The sequence below is a fragment of the Theropithecus gelada genome, chromosome 3, assembly GCF_003255815.1.
Source record: "Theropithecus gelada isolate Dixy chromosome 3, Tgel_1.0, whole genome shotgun sequence".
Taxonomy (NCBI): Eukaryota; Metazoa; Chordata; class Mammalia; order Primates; family Cercopithecidae; genus Theropithecus; species Theropithecus gelada.
In genome coordinates, this window is record NC_037670.1 from 155,301,551 (window position 1) to 155,314,994 (window position 13,444).

General features: G+C 46.6%; 1 long non-coding RNA gene across 2 annotated transcripts in view; it reads right to left on the reverse strand.

The window, feature by feature from the left end:
- Positions 1-373: 373 nt before the first annotated feature.
- Positions 374-13,444, reverse strand: part of LOC112620711 — a 31,654-nt gene continuing 18,583 nt past the window's right edge. The window contains exons 3-4 of one of the 2 annotated variants that reach the window (XR_003118575.1): positions 3,693-3,772; positions 374-2,100 (exon numbers count right to left, since the gene is read on the reverse strand). This is a non-coding gene — a long non-coding RNA (uncharacterized LOC112620711). The remainder of the gene's footprint in view (positions 2,101-3,692; positions 3,773-13,444) is intronic. The other variant, XR_003118576.1, reaches the window with a different exon arrangement.

Sequence of the window (13,444 nt, forward strand, 5' to 3'; positions counted from 1 at the left end):
TATATTATTTTGCATCTATGGGCTCTTCATATTAGCCCTGTGTGACAAGGTCATTTGGTATATCTTCCCACACTGCTTTTATGTCCTTGGGGAGAAAGTGGGGTACTGAGTTGGCAAGTAGTGACCACACCAGGTGTGGCAAGAGCTGAGTAGTGGCAGTCGATTGTTTTCTGTCATATGAAAAGCCAGCAAACTGGCTTAAGGTCACTTCCCCTGGGCTTTGAGGATTTCACAAGAAGAATTCTACCTAAGCCTGACATTTCTTTAAGGATGTAGCTTTGAAATGTGTGAGACATCAGAACACAACAGTCCCAACTTGAGCATTGAAGCTGGAGATGCAACTGTGATGCAACAGAACACACTGTGATAGGCATTTTGAGTTGGGTCCCTGTTTTCACATGAAGCAAGAGGCTAGTTTCCTGAAAACAAGTCTGCATGAAGAGACTGGCTACCCGGTTAACAGCAAAAAACCCCGTGGCTCACTAGGAAGGAGATGGAAGAAAACCAGTTGATAAATTTAAAAGGGCTCATTCATTCCCTTTCCAGGTCATGCAAACGAGAACAGAGTGAGAGCAAGTGGGATCCGCTGATTTTGTTGAGTCTTTCAGTGACTTTCAGCTGCAAGGGCAACTCTACTGAGAAGGAAAGATTTCACTCAGTAAACATTAGCATGTTTCCAACCCTCCCTAGCCTCTCATTTCCAACAATCAATGTGATTGTTCTGTATTTTTAGGCCAGGATACGGTAGGGCTGAATTTCTGTAACTCAGGATGTTCTATTTTAATCATCAGCCATTTTAAGGCATGGCAACATCTGAAAGAAAAAAAAAAAATGTAATGACTCTTACACACAGAACATGCACTTAAAATTGTCAAAACTCTCCATCTCCAGCATTAAAACAATCATCTTTCAAGAACAAAATCCTTTCTCGGTGTCTCTCAGCCCACAAGCCATGAGAATGTGTCTCCATTTCAAAACCCAGTCTGTACTGTCATGCTTCTGCTGTTTCTCAGCAAGCTGCCTTTCTTTGTAACTTTTTTCTTCCAAATCTGATAGTGAAGCTGGAGCCTGAGATGTAAATTGATAAATGACACCAGGAACTCCTTGCATGGCAAAAGCTGAACAGTACAAATCCATTGTTTTCCTGGATGTGAAATGCCAGTCTGTTCTTGCATGAGCAAACTGGATTAAAGTCACTTCCCTTGGGGCCTGCGGATTTCACAAGGAGAACTGCATCTGAGCAGGACACTTCTTTAAGATGTGGCTTCAAAGTGTTTGGGACATGGGACACAATAGTCCTAAGTCGCGTATTCCAGCCGGACTATAGGTGCAGCTGGCCCTGTCCTGACGAGGGGCCACACAGCTCTAAGTCTTTCTTTGTTGCCCCACATGCCTTGAATGGATGTTTTCTTATAGGAAGTGGATGAACAAGTTAACACAGGATCTGGCTGGGCTGCTTACTAGCTATGTGATCCTGGGCAAATCATTTAATTTTTCCGAGTTTCAGTTTCCTGATCTGGAGAATGGAGATGCGAATTTCTATATTGCAGTGGTTGTTAGGGTCATATGTAATGCGTTTATAAAAACAGTGGGTCACTTTTAAAGCACTATATGAATGTTTGGTGTCTTATCAGCTGGATGAGAACACTGGAGTGATTTCGAGGGAAAAGGCCAAAATGAACTGGAAAATGATGGGAAGAGTACTCTGTGAAATTGTCATAGCTTCCATCTTGGGAACACTTAGTCCACGGCAGCCACTGCTGTGTGCTTCCCATGGACTTTGTTGGCATTCACAACCACTAACATGGTTGGTGGTAGCGTCTTTCAGAAGATGGGCTAGAGACTTAGAAAGGGTACATGACTTCCTCTTGGTCACAGAGCTGGAGTGGCAGACCAGGACTCAAACTCCAACATGCCTGATTCCCAGCCCAGGGATTCAGCCAGCACTCTTTACTGCTCCGTCCTTTACACCCTTCAGCGCATCTTCACAGGGACCTCTGAACAGTCACTGGCTCCAGGTTTCAGGGTTTCATCAGTAAGTACATGAGTAAACCATGAAAGCCAGCTTTGGTCCTGAGGAGTAGAAGTAGCACCAAATAACTCACCAAGAGAAAGGGAGAAAAATTAGAAATTAGCACAATTTGGCTTGTACTGAATGGTCAGAAGACCTGGACCCTCCACCACACTTCTGACATGCAGTGTGACCTTAAGCCAGTCCTGCCCTTCTCTAAAGCCTCATTTTCCCGCTAACCTTAAAGAAGTTCAAGTCAAAGAGCACAGTGATGAGTCCCACAGATCATGCTTCAGATTATGACAGTGTTAAAATACTGACTCCAAAATACAGCCGGGCAGTTTATCTTCTCGAGTTTCCTGTTTCTATGACACTGTATGGTGAGATGACCAAATGCAGACTCCAGAGCCAGAATGCCAAGCTCTGCCACCAGCTCCTCACACAACCCTGCACAAATCACTTTAACTCTCTGTGCCTCAGTCTCCTCATCTGTAAAATGAGGTTAATAGGCCGGGTGCGGTGGCTCACGCCTGTAATCCCAGCACTTTGGGAGGCTGAAATGGGTGGATCACGAGGTCAAGAGATTGAGACCATCCTGGCCAACATGGTGAAATCCCATCTCTGAAAATACAAAAATTAGCTGGGCATGGTGGCATGTGCCTGTAGTCCCAGCTACTTGGGAGGCTGAGGCAGGAGAATCGCTTGAACCTGGGAGGCGGAGGTTGCAACAGTGAGCCTAAATCGCGCCACTGCATGCCTGGTGACAGAGTGAGGCTCCATCTCAAAAAAAAAAAAAAAAAAAAAAAAAGATGGTAATAACTGGACCTAGCACATAAGGTGGTTGTGAGGATTAAATCAGGTAAATATGATGAAGCCATCTGAACCAATGTTAGCACAATGTAAATATTCAGCAAATGTTAGCTATGATAATAAAAGTAACACAATAGTTTTCCATGAGCACATTATAAACAGAGATGTGGCTAAGAGATCCACCACAGCTGGTAAATGGAGAGGGTGAAGAGATCCTGCTGTCACATGCTTTGCCGTACATGGACACATTCTAGAGTAACTGACTGCGAAGCTGAAATGGCATCTCCAACTGGATTTACTGAAATACATATATTTAATATTTTCAACTGCCTTCTCCTCTTCCCATCCTAAGACCTGAATATGGGATCTGTATCCTTGTTTTTAAGCAGGAGTTCATGTTATAGACTCTTTCTGACAGTAAATTGGGAGTTGGGTGGTGGAGAGAAAAAGAGTAGAGATCAAATGGTCAAAATGACCATTTAAAAAAAATGATCGGGCTTGTCAGGCATGGTGGCTCACACCTGTAATCCCAGCACTTTAAGAGGTTGAGGCAGAGAATCACTTGGCCCAAGTGTTTGAAACCAGGGCAACACAGGGAGACTCTCTGCCTCTACAAAATAAATTGTAAAAAATCAGCCAGGCGTGGTGGTGCACGCCTGTGGTCCCAGCTACTTGGGAGGCTGAGGTGGGAGGATCACTTGAGCCTGGGAGGTTGAGGCCGCAGCGAGTCGTGATCACACCACTGTACTCCAGCCTGGGCAACACAGCAAAACCCTACCTCAAAAAAGAAAAAGAAAAATGCACTGAGGAATCATCCAGGTACAAAATAAAACAAAACTCCCTGGAGGTTGACTTAGAAGCCTCTACTTACGTAGGTGTAAAAGCAATCTGTTCACAGATATTTTCCAGGCACACAAATCCTCAGGAGGCATTTGTTCGGAAGACTTGCACCTGGAATTTAAATGACAGTGTGAGCTCCTAGGAAATCTCCTAGAGTAACAGCAGAAGAAAAAGTCAGTTGTTTTCTCGTAAGCACGTTTCTCCACCAGTGTCACCAACAGAGGCATTTTTAAAAACGAGAAATAGAAAGCGCCTTCTCCTTCCTGCGCACAGGTTGGGAAAGTTCCTGTACAGCGAGCAACACATGCCCCCTCATGCTGGTGCTCTCTGTGCGGGAGAAAACGCGAGGTGTGGCCGTTACTAAGGAAACCGCTAACATGAGGCAGAGCAGCAAGGTTTGCTCAGCAAGATGTTTTAGGAAATAAAACACAGTCTAAGCCTATAGATCCAATCACAGAAGAAAGGCAGGCAAGGATCCTGCACAGGAGACGGAAGGTGGCTTCTGTTTTCACAGCTGATTCTGCAGCCTCGTGCTGTAGCAGTACAGGCTGCAGAAGGCCTGCAGAGGGGAGCGCCGGTCTGCACGGACAGCCTGTGACGGCTTCAGAATCAGGTGGAGGGCAACTGAGAAGAACGGAAACCGCCTTACATTCTCTCCTACTTGGTCTAACTTTACAGACGAAATGCATCTTTCAGCTGCATCAGAAGAGAGGAAGCTAAGGTCGTAAGGTCGTAAGGTCGTCTTCATTTCTGAAAACTGATTGTTCAAGTAAATCCTTCAGTCGTCCCCCTGATGCGACCTGCTAGGGAAGCTGGGAGCGCCTTCACAGTAGCTCCAAGGGGGTATCCTTATAGGGGATTACATCTCAAAACACATTTTACCCAGCAAGAGGCTGCATGACTCAGCAGTCTGATGAAGAAAGCTCTGTCAAGTTACCACCAATTGCAATTTCTAAGTTGATTACAGCTCCACTGAGGAACCTGAACACAGCTGAGGCCACAGAGCATTCCCCAGGCTTACTGGCCAGTGGGATGATGTGGCCCAGATGTGTGGGTCGGAGCTGAATGGTCAAGACAATGGTCTGTGATTGGCAGGTGGGCTCTTTAAGCCAGGGGCTACTGAACATGCTCTTCAGTGACTGGGAAGCTCTCAAGATGATAGAAGCACAGGAACAAGGTATGTTGGGAAGATTCTTGAGAACTGAGATTAAAATCCAAGAGGAGGTTGGCCAGTAAAAGAAATGGTCAGAAAAAGCCCTTCAATACTGTCCTACAACAGAAAAATACATCTAAAAAACCAAGCTGAGACGCACAGATGGGAAGGAAGAGGCACTGGGGTAAAACAAGAATCAAACCAACCTGAAGCTACCGAACACACAGAATTCGAGAATATTTAAACACTATCATAATAGCATGTTTCCAAAATTGTCTGATTATAAAAATGAGGATAGAAACCAGTGTCAGACAAGAGCTCTTTCATTTTTTTTTCTTGAGATAGAGAGTCTCACTCTGTCACCCAGGCTGGAGTGCAGTGGCATGATCTCGGCTCATTGTAACCTCCGCCTCCTGGGTTCAAGCGATTCTCATGCCTCAGCCTCCCAAGTAGCTGGAGTTTTAGGCGTGCGCCACTACACCCGGCTAATTTTTGTATTTTTAATAGAGATGGGGTTTTGCCATGTTGGCCAGGCTGGTCTTGACCTCCTGACCTCAGGTGATCCGCCCACCTCGGCCTCCCAAAGTGCTGGGATTATAGGTGTGAGCCACCGTGCTCGGCCCTCTTTCACTTTTCAACAGTAACTGAGGTCTGTGTCAGATTGTGAGGAACCCCAGTCTGCTGCTTTCTGAAAGCTTTCAGTATTTGAAAAAGTGGCTAGGGGAGCTGCTGGGAAGTCCTTCAGTTAACCTTAAAAAGCGTGTAATAAAACCTAATTATAGAGCATGCTTCTTTCATCCCTCCGTCACTCCTCTAGAGAATGTGGGGGCTTTCTAGCCACTGTCCCTGCAACCTCCGAGGATTTAGATGTATGAACATTACTTACAGATGGGAAAAACAGAGCACTTAAAGTTTTGGTCAAGAAAACTGCGGGTTAGTGACGGGGTTTCTCAGCTGTGAAGACCTGAGCTTGACAAATGCATTTTCAGCTTCCCAGGATACCCCTGGCTCCCCGGTGAGCACTGGAAGTCTGTCCCTTTTATAGCAGCCCTTGGCAGTTTCAATCTAGGGGCAGAAGCTAGCCTGCCACGGCAGAGGAGAGCAGCAAGTTCCAGCCCAGCCAGCGAGCACGCTGCACTGATGGGATTCCCGAGGCTCCGGCAGGAAGTCAAGGGTCAAGTGAGGACTTCCTAGGTGCTCAACAGTCACACTCTGGGGCCTGAAAGGTCTTAGAAGCTTATCTCTGTCTATCTCTGCTTAGAATCCAATCGATCAATCAACACCTTTTCCTTCTCTCTGCCTCTCCTCCTGAGCCCCAGCATATTTGAGTGAAGGAACTTACACGTACGTAGCCGTTTAAAAGCCAAATGCTATCAAGTGAGCTCCCATTTCAAGGCACGTTTGAACTGGGAATAGGAAGACGGGCAGCAGCTTAAGCTTTGGGATCATACAGACCTGGATTCAGATTTCACTTGTTACACAGCCTTGGCAAGCTGTTCAATCCTTTTGGGGCTTTAGTTTGTGTGTGTGTGTGTGTGTGTGTGTGTGTGAATTTATTAAGTAGAAATGATAATGTTAACTCTCGGAGTTGTTGTGAAAACACAGCTAACTCAAATAAAACACATGATACCTAGATTTTCAACATGTTAACCCCCCCCCCCCACCACATTCCCCTGTGAGGGGATGGAACAGCTAACATTTTGGGGTAAAATTTCCAGAAGATCTATACAATCGAATTGTTAAAACTGGTGTGAAAAACTAAAATAAGATTAGGCATCAGTAAATCAAGGCTGTGGGTGGGTCTGGGGGCTCCTCTGGAGGGAAGGGCCAGACCAAGGGATGTCCCAACAAGAAGTTAGGAGTCTGGGGAAAGACAGATACGATCTGAAACTGGGACCAGGAAATTCCATTTCTGCCTACTGATTACTCATCATTGATTCACCGCGTTTACAATTTACCAGGAGGACATGGGAGCAAATTGGAGAGGTGAATCCCACTGGATTTTACAACATAAAAATAGACAATGACAGAGGGTGTCAAAGGAAACCAGAGGGCACGGCAGGGGCAAACTGGGAGGCGCCGGTCCCCGTGAGCCAGACACAGGAGGGACATGTCACTTCTTCCGCGAGGGACTAACCAGCAGCAATGCTTCAGAGACACAGGTCACTTCTCGACACTCCTGGTCAAGACAGACCTCTTAAAATCATGGGTAGATATCCACCAGCTGCCTCCTAGGAGCCTGCACTGTGCCGCACACTGCTGGAGAATACCGAGGAGGGGATATGAAATGTCTGTCTGTGATCCAGGACCTAACTGTGGAATGGAGTCCAACTCGCAGGGACAGAGAAAGTGCTCTGGTGTGTCCTGCTGGTGGAGAGCACAGTCGTCACTGGGGACCAGATGAGCTCAGGGCAGGCTGATGGATTATTCAGTCAGGAGAGGCTTCATAGGGCCAGGGGCCTGAGCTGGGCTTTCCAGCAGGGGCAGCCTGGGCAGGGGAGAAAGGGAGAACTCCAGGGAGGGGACAGTAAAACCATGCCAGAGGTGGCAGGTGTGAAGACAGTGGGGGATGGGGCAGAGCCACAGTAGATGTCCCACCACCAGGGATCTGAGATGACAGGCCAGCAGGCGTGTGGGGGTGGAGCCCAAATGTAGATCCCCCACCCCCGCACACAGGGTGAAAGTTAGCTGGGATCAGGGATGGCAGGGGGTGAGAAGAAACGTGAATTTTATGAAGAGTAGAAGAAACAGATGTTTGTTAAGACCTAACATGTGGAAAGCACTGCTGTGGACAGGAGCGAGTGAGACCTGGGGCCAGTCTTCATGGAGTTTACAAGCCGGAGGGGATACAGCCCTGTGCACAGAAAACTGTTATTACACGGGCTAAACACTAGCATAGGGGGAATTCTAGGAGATGCAGGGACCCACAGGTATGGCACCAGACTTTGGGGTCAGAATAAGGATTCCCCACAGAGGTAGGAGCAAAAAGAAACAGGATATGGTCTGTTCCTTTCAAGCTTCCCACAGGGGCCAGGAGCCCCTTTTGCAGGATGTCTTAATAAATGGGACATAAAGGTACCCATTCGTCTAGAGTGCAGTGTTGGCTGGAGACAGTGAATATATGAAATGATACCCTTAAAATGCCCTTTGGCTCAAAATGAGTCCCTTTCCCTGACCCCAACTTCAGAAGTCAAAAGGAAGAGGATCATGTCGTGGGACCCCAAATGACACTCACACTGCAGGTGAAACACTGGGGTGACTTTCACACGCACAGCTAAGAAGGAAGACAGTTTCCATATGACTGCAAGTGCACAGAAAATCTAGCATGCGCGACAGGAGGAGCAGGGAAGGGAGCGCTTGCTTAGGAGGGACTCAGGAGCATGCAAAGCCTCTGTCCTGAATCTGCTCCCTCTGTGTATGGAGGCCATGAGTAAGGTACCCATTCCAAAAACAGCAGCAAGGGGAGGGTTAGGAGACATTCTGAATATAAAAATCTTAAGAAGAAAACAATACCCACTGCTTTCTGTTCCACTGTCCCAGCTTACTGTGTGATTTTCTGTTAGAACTGTACCCACAGCTTTAATTTGATGCATTTGCTGGATTATGATTTTTTTAAACAAATAAAACAGGGAAGAAAAAAAATCCAAGGTAGATTTCAGTTAAACTATCACCACAATGATTCTCCATTTCACTCCCGTGTAGGAAATGTGCATTTGTTTCTACGGAGCATGTGTAGACAGCCCTAGTTCCCTGGAAGAGAGATCTGAGGGAAGGCCATTATGGACGCATGGTGGTCTTAACACAGCGAAACTCGGCTCTTCGGTAGCTTTTTCTTTTTTTTTTTTTTTTTAAGAGAGTCTCGCTCTGTCACCCAGGCTGGAGGGCAGTGGCGCGATCTCGGCTCACTGCAAGCTCTGCCTCCCAGGTTCAAGTGATTCTCCTGCCTCAGCCTCCCGAGTAGCTGGACTACAGGTATGCACCACCACACCTAGCTAATTTTTAGTAGAGATGGGATTTCACTATGTTGGCCAGGCTGGTCTCAAACTCCTGATCTTAGGTGATCCACTTACCTGGGCCTCCCAGAGTGTTAGGATTACAGGCGTGAGCCACTGCACCCAACCAGTAGCTCTTTTTAAAATAAACTGGGCTGGGCATGATGGCTCACACCTGTAATCCCAGCACTTTGGGAGGCCAAGGCTGGAGGATCACTTGAGGCCATGAGTTTGACACTAGCCTGGGCAACACAGCAGGACCCTGTCTCTCTACAAAAAATTTAAAAAGTACCGGGGCGTGGTGGTGTTTGTAGTCCCAGCTACTTGGGAGGCTGAGGCAGGAGGATCACTTGAGCCCAGGAGGTTGAGGCTGCAGTGAGCCTTGATGGTGCCACAGCACTCCAGCAATGGATCGAGACCCTGTCATACACACACACACACATAATTAAAATAAAATAAATTGCCTACTTTAAAAATAAAGACAAGGCGGAGCGCAGTGGCTCATGCCTGTAATCCTAGCACTTTGGGAAGACGAGACAGGTGGATCACTTGAGGTCAGGAGTTTGAGAACAGCCGGGCCAACACGGCAGAACCCCGTCTCTACTACAAATACAAAAATTAGCCGAGCTGAGAGATCACACCACTGCACTCCAGTCTGGGTGACGGAGGGAGACTCTGTCTCAAAAAAATAAAAATAACAATAAGGCAATACAGGTGTTGGGGAGGGGGTCTGGGAGGTGGCTGTCATTTATCTCCAAAATCATGCTAGAAGCTAAATATAGAATCATTTTTCCTCCACACTGTGTCCATGGGCTTGGAAGAGGAAAAAATGGCACTTAGTGTTACTAGGACCAAAAGACAGCTCCTCCGACTAAAAGATCATCCTGGAGTTGCTTAACTGAATACTGATGACATATTAACATTCTTTGGGGGGAAACACGTTTTGTAATAATCAATTAAAAAAAAAAGTGATCCATGAAGCTATTTAAACACCACCTGGAAAAATAGGATTGACTCCACAGGAGGGCTCCCTGGGTGCAGAGATCTCAGTGCAAATCCCATTTCGCTGACTTGCTTTCTCTCCTTAGACAAATGTGTGTGGCAGGGCTGAGGACCTGCTCATGTCCTTTTCTGGGGACGCCACACATGGCCGGTTTCTGGCTCTCGGGGACAGTGGCTCAGGTTCAGAGGAGAACCCTTACTGGCTGTAGTGTGGTGGGCACAGCAGGGGTGGGCCGGTTTACCTCCTGGCTTTGAAGAAATGGGTTCTCTCCTATGGCATCTGTGATCCCCAAAATCCTCAATCAAGCAGGAAGGGGGTGAGTCGATGGCTCTTCCCAAGGCCTTCTCCTCCCATGGACAGCTTCTCTGTCCGAGGTCTCGCGCCGTTTCTCCCCCTTTACTCCATCCCAAGAGGCACTTGTGAGCTTCAAGGGCATCTTCTAAATATTACATTCCCTCAGTGCCCCAAAGAGTACAGCATGTTCTTAGAACATTGCTCAATTCTTTCTCCTGCGGTAAGGATTCAGTTTGTTTTATTAAGAACTAGTGTGGCATAAGTTAATTCTCATCCAAAAAAAAAAAAAAAAAGAAGTATATCAAGTCTCTTCTTTTGGCGAATAGTAGGTAGAACTGTTATTATTCTTGTTTCTGTCCCAGAGCTAATACATTCATGACACACTGGCAAAGGATGTTTTGCAAAAGCTGTCTATGGCAAATAACTGATTTGTTTCCTTTTGTAAAAACGAAGTTCTCCTTTCTGACCCAAGTCGTTTTCTAAATGATCTCAAAGGGCAAGCTGCCTCTTCCAACGGGACGCCGAGGCCACGCTGGAACCTCCTTCCGAGGTCTGGACAGGAGCTGTGTGGTGCAGAGGAGGGCTGGGCCCAGAACCCAGAGGTCTGCCTTGGGCTGGCCTCTCTCTCCAGTCCTGTGACCTCTGGCTGACCAAAGCCTCCCTGGTTCCGTCCCTTCGTGTCTGAAATAAGCAAGCTGTATTTAATAGTTTTCCTTTTGCTCTAAAATAAGACGATTCTGAAATATGACATTAAGTGTGAGGCCGGTTTCTGCTTTGGACCTCACCGAAGGGGCTTTAGTCATAAGCCCATGTGTGGAAACTGGCCCTGCCAAAAAAGAAACATTCTGAATCATTCAAAACCATTAAGAATGTTGGCTCTGACTTCAGAAAGGCAGGATAAACAGACCCGTGCCCAGCGGGAACTCACTTACTGGATGTCTGTGTTTTTAACTCATCGGTGCCTGAGCACTTCCCAAGTTCCTTCTAATGGCTTCAATGTTTAATGCTGTCACATTTGTACTATTAACTCCACTTCATAAAGGTGGGGGGTGGGTATTTAATTTGGTGCTAAGTGCTCATTAATCTTTCTAGTGTGGTCACCAGAACTGGATTTTGCAGCCTCTATCCAGAACAGGTTAATTCTCCCACCCCACACAAGTTATAAAGTAAAGAATAAAGCTCCCCTGCCCAGCTTTTAAAGTCCTTTTCCCCTAAACAATACTCTAAAATCAATGAATCTAGAGATTCTTTGGACTGGAATGGGTTCCAAATCAATTGACCTCTAAGCTCCAAATGCATTTGGATTCTGCTTCTATTTATCTGAAATAATCAAGGCTACAGGAATTGGGATATGGTTCTGGTTTCTAGAATCTACCTGAAAAACTAGGACACCTTTGACCATCCATATTTCTAGGAAGCCCTCTGACTATCCATATTTCTAGGAAACCCTTTGACCATCCATATGTGGCTGCTTTTTTATACATACAGTACTCATGCAAAGTAAACAGAAAAATAAAAGAGTAAATCGCAACTTCCAGGTCACAGTTTACAGTGTATCTGGCAACTATGTGGTAGAGTTCAGTGGACCTGCCGGAGTCCTTGTGTATGCCCCAGACACAGGCATACACATGCAGAGCTCAAGAAAAACTGCCCAAGAAAATGACAGTCTTTTTTTTTTCTTTTTTCTTTTTCTTTTTTTTTTTTTTTTGAGACGGAGTCTCGCTCTGCCGCCCAGGCTGGAGTGCAGTGGCCGGATCTCAGCTCACTGCAAGCTCCGCCTCCCGGGTTCACGCCATTCTCCTGCCTCAGCCTCCCGAGTAGCTGGGACTACAGGCGCCCGCCACCTCGCCCGGCTAGTTTTTTGTATTTTTTAGTAGAGACGGGGTTTCACCGGGTTAGCCAGGATGGTCTCGATCTCCTGACCTCGTGATCCGCCTGTCTCGGCCTCCCAAAGTGCTGGGATTACAGGCTTGAGCCACCGCGCCCGGCCCCCCTTTTTTTTTTTTTTTTAAGGAAGCTTTCACGGATCTAGAACTAACTGGGCACATAATGGGTAAGGTCAAACACTGAAACTTTTTTTTTTTTTTTTTAACTTAAAAAATTCTGGCTGGGAATGTGGTGGCTCAGGCCTGTAACCCCAGCACAAGGTGGGTGGATCACCTGAGGCCAGGGGTTCAACACCAGCTTGGCCAACACGGCAAAACCCCATCTCTACTAAAAATACAGAAATTAGCCAGGCGTGGTGGTGGGCGCCTGTAATCCCAGCTACTTGGGAGGCTGAGGCAGGAGAATTGTTTGAACCCGGGAGGTGGAGGCTGCAGTGAGTCAAGATCATGCCACCGCACTCCAGCCTGGGTGACAGAGCGAGACTCTGTCTCCAGAAAAAAAAAAAAGTTAAAAATTCCGTGTTCAGAAAGCAAGAGACATGATGCTGTTTTCTCCAATTCTGAAAGCTCCCAGTGGTCACAGCATCGTAGCCACGTGTAACATGTGCATCCAGGCAACTGAATGATTAACTGTCACCAGACTTCTCCATGGCCTTTCTCGAACTGAGTAAGCTGGTAGTATTTCCTAAGAGTTGTCACTCAGTTGTGAAAACAGAGAGAGCTTTTTGTTTTTTGGAAAATCCTGATCAGCCGAAATGACCGGGTGGTCAGCCCTGCCCATCTTGTGGCTACTTAGATAAAGGCTTCTTTTCCCAGGCAAGGAGAGAGATGATGGTTAACTTGCTTTTTAGACTGAAGTCATCGCTATTCACTGGTGTAATGAATAAGCTAGACTTTTTTTTTTTTTAAACCTCCTTTCAAAAGCAACACTACATTTTTCTCTTCTCTGGAAATGAACAGAACACGTCATAATTTTTTAAACATCCATCAGTGCCCATGAAAAATTTTTTAAAAATAATCTGAGCCTCACTTGTTCATTGCCTACAATATCAATCAATGGCTTAGATATCTCTCCGTGTTATATTACTTCTCAGCGCTCTTAATTCATCAGGTCAAACAGAATCTTAAAACATCATTTAAAAGCTTCCTTCCTTCCTTTCCATGTCTCAGGGTATCTGTAATGATAATTTTGGTGTGCTGAAATCAAATGACTGACCAAGGCCCAACTGTGATCACAGGTAAAACGTTTTTCTGCTTTGCCAAAACTCCGAGTTTCCTTTGCTCTCTGTGTCAAACTGAAAGAGCCCTCCCAGACCCAGGGGCCAGGTGGAGAGGCCACTCACACCCGCCCGGTGCGGGACTGCCTTGTATGGCCTCACCGGGGCCCGGTTCCCGGGGCGGTGACTCAGCTCCGGAGGACCACCTGCTGCGTGGGGGTTGCTGCCTAGCAGGTCA